We start from the raw sequence: 3,332 nt of genomic DNA on the forward strand, positions 1-3,332 counted from the left end.
TTTCTTTCTGTATTTGGTCGTTAGAGGGTCTCACTATGCAGCTTGGACTTGTGGTGTTCCTCCTGCTTTCAGTCTTCCCAGAGCTGGCATTACAGGTATGTGTCACCATGCCCAGACTCTGGCTAGCTCAGTGTGCTGGGAGTGGAGTGCTGCAGCATGTGGTGCCAGGGATCAAACTGTGAACCCTGTGCTTGTCTAAGCTTGCCTAAACAGGTGCTTTAGTCTTTTGAGTCATCTCTCTGGCCCCTTCCATTTTTCCAATATACAATATTCAAAATAAATGGTTATAGTGGCTAAGTTGAGCTAAAATTAAGGAATATTGAGGGACCATTATGTATACTAAGTGATATAAAAACATTAAACATATGCAACTATCAACAAAAGTGAAACCAGAACAATAAAAAATGGATTAGCAAGTAAAGAATAATAGGTTACTTGCAAAGAAACAGAAATTAAGTTGATACTGGAGTTCTTGACAGGAACAATGAATGTATGTACAGTTCAAAGTCTAGTAATAAAAGAGCTATCAATTTATTTTTATCTACCCTGACTCTTAAGAATGAGAGGGAAATACATATATTTAGATTGAAAAGGATAAGCAGTGCTGTCAGTATATCTACAAGAAAGGAAGTATCAAGTGCTATTTCAATGAGTGGAAGTGGTCCAAGAAATGAGGAAGAGTCAGAAGGAAAGAATGAAGAGCAGAGCAAGTGTAAGCATATTTGACGACCTCAGGCAAAATGCATCATTTAATTTAATCCAATATGACTAGTATCCTAAACACTACATAATTCTAAAAGCAGAGATAAAGTATTAGGTAACATGAAAGCTGAGAACATGATAATTAGAGATTAAAAAGATTCCAGTTAGGTTTTAAATAAAGTCTGTATTGTTCACAGAATTTCTAGGTCATGTAAATAGAAACTATTTATAAAATGGGGTATAATAATGTAATATAACAATTACACCACTTTAATATATCAATATGTCAATTTAACATATTTATTTGATATTATGTATTAAAAGAGAATGAGTCTTCATTTTATGTAACCAGAAAGAAAGTAACCACCATTTAGAGAAAAGCACACTTCCCATAAGGTCTTCATATCATAATTAGTGCAGGAAACACTTACAATGTCTAAAACTTAAAATTACTAACAAGATGTATTCTCTGAACAGTTACTGGATTATAGGTGCAACAAAAGCTACAAGAAAGGACAGAGAGCTGACTGTGAAGTTCTTTGCAATGCCCAGTGGGTCAATGTCTGCTTGAGAGGGCTTGGGATGGAGCAGACTGCTAATTCCCAGGAGCCAGAAGGTCTTGAAGAGAAGATGTTTTGTAAATTTGTACAGTGATGAACTTCATGGGGAAGTCCAGGAAGCTCCTGAGGGGCCAATGAGATAAAAATTAATTTTTCAGCCAAACCATCTCTATGCATTGCTCGACTGCCTTGCTACCTAAAACAAACCTCTGCACTTAGCAACACTCTATGCCCTTGTTGTTGGTCAATAAATTTGGAGGAGATTTGAGTCATTTTGGGGATCTTCTCCTGGTGAAGCAACTTCCCCAACAAATACATTCTGTCTTTCACATCTTCATTTATCTAACAGGGTTTGCTGGACAAACATGGCAGTAAGATATTTATGTTTTACCTGAAGATTTTCTCTTAGATTTTTTTTTAAATTTATGTGAGTTAATTAGTATGCTACATTTGATTTAAATATAAGTGATATACCACAAAAAGGAACAATTTATACAATTAACTGAGTTATCGGTCCCTTCTAAATTTTTAACTTTTATTAGTACGTATGTTTACAGTACATGATGATTACATTCTTCCTGCAAAATTGGGACACGTATGTAGCGCACCTTAATTTATTTATCATCCACTTCCCTCATCCAGTCCACCTCCCACCCTGCTTCCATCTTTTGGTGCCCTTGTTTTTTTGTAAAAGACTGATTTCCCAGATTCAGTGGTTTTCATATACTTACAGACTTGTGAAATTACCACCACAATCTAAGTTCAGAATATTTTAATCATCCAAAAAAGAAACTGCATACACATTATCAGTGATTTTGAATTTCCTCTCATTTCAAACTGTAGCCAACTGCTAATCATCATTCCATAAATATAGATCTACTTTTTCTAGGCATCTCTTAAGTGGCACATGTCACCAATAGACCCATAGAGCATGTAGTGACATTTCTTTTAACACTTCCCCTATCTTTAATGCTATTCTATGGCTAGAATGATGCATTCTCTTATTATATAATTCTCTTCATCATCCCTATTTTTTCAGAAATTAACATGGAGTATGTATTATCTACTAAGAGTCAAGGTAGAGCAGAGATAGGTGAGAAATATTAACATTTGAGTGGGTTGTCTCAGAGTTATATAACTAGAAGTGTGGGTGAAACCCCAAAATTATATATCACAGTACCACAGAAAAATTTCCAATATTTCCTTGCCATCATATATGACATTTAAGTCATTAACTTTGCCTAATAACATTTTATTAATTCTTTTCATGATTTTTAGTTAAATACTTATCTTTAGGATCAAGATTAAGTGAAATTTTAATATTATTTTTATGTATTCTTTCTCCAATGTTCTTTCTTTATGTAGATCTAAATCACTGACCTATATAAAAGGCATGGTTGAAAGATATGGTGAATGTTTAAATCAAAGAAAAAACTTATTACAGTAAAAGTCACGTTTCTTTTGAATGACAGGATAAGTGTTTTTGAAGTGAGTGGGAGCACTTTGAATGTTTTGAAGAGGGTTAATGGCAATTTGTCTCTTATTGCAATAAATTTACTTTGTTTTTTTTTGTCTCCATCATTGATCAAACTTTTGCCATCATATCTGGCAAATAAAAACATGACAATGTGTCCTCAACCATCTTGTTTACTACATTTGGCACTGTGAAATTTCTGGCTTTTCTTTAAAGTCAGGGTGTAAAGAAAGGTAAATGTTTTCAATAAATTCAGGGTATTGAAGCAGCTATGACAGCAAAACTAAAGATGCTCACAAAAGCTGACTTACAGAACTGCTTCAGAAAGTGACAAGAACAGTGGGATAAGTGTGCTTGCCATGAGGGGGTACATTGATTTTTTTTAATGTGTTGTTTTCTTTAAAAAATGCTTTAATACAGGTTTATAATACATAATGCCCTGTTATCATAGGAGGTTTATACATGTGCTTAAGACATATTAATTTTTTCTAGAAGTCCATAATTATAGTGGGTTATCCATAGGGCTGGCAATGTCAGAAGTTGTTGACTTGAGCCTTTTACAGCTCAGCATATTAATATGGCTTTACTTTTTATAC

Source organism: Octodon degus, unplaced genomic scaffold, assembly GCF_000260255.1.
Source record: "Octodon degus isolate 3935 unplaced genomic scaffold, OctDeg1.0 scaffold00004, whole genome shotgun sequence".
Taxonomy (NCBI): Eukaryota; Metazoa; Chordata; class Mammalia; order Rodentia; family Octodontidae; genus Octodon; species Octodon degus.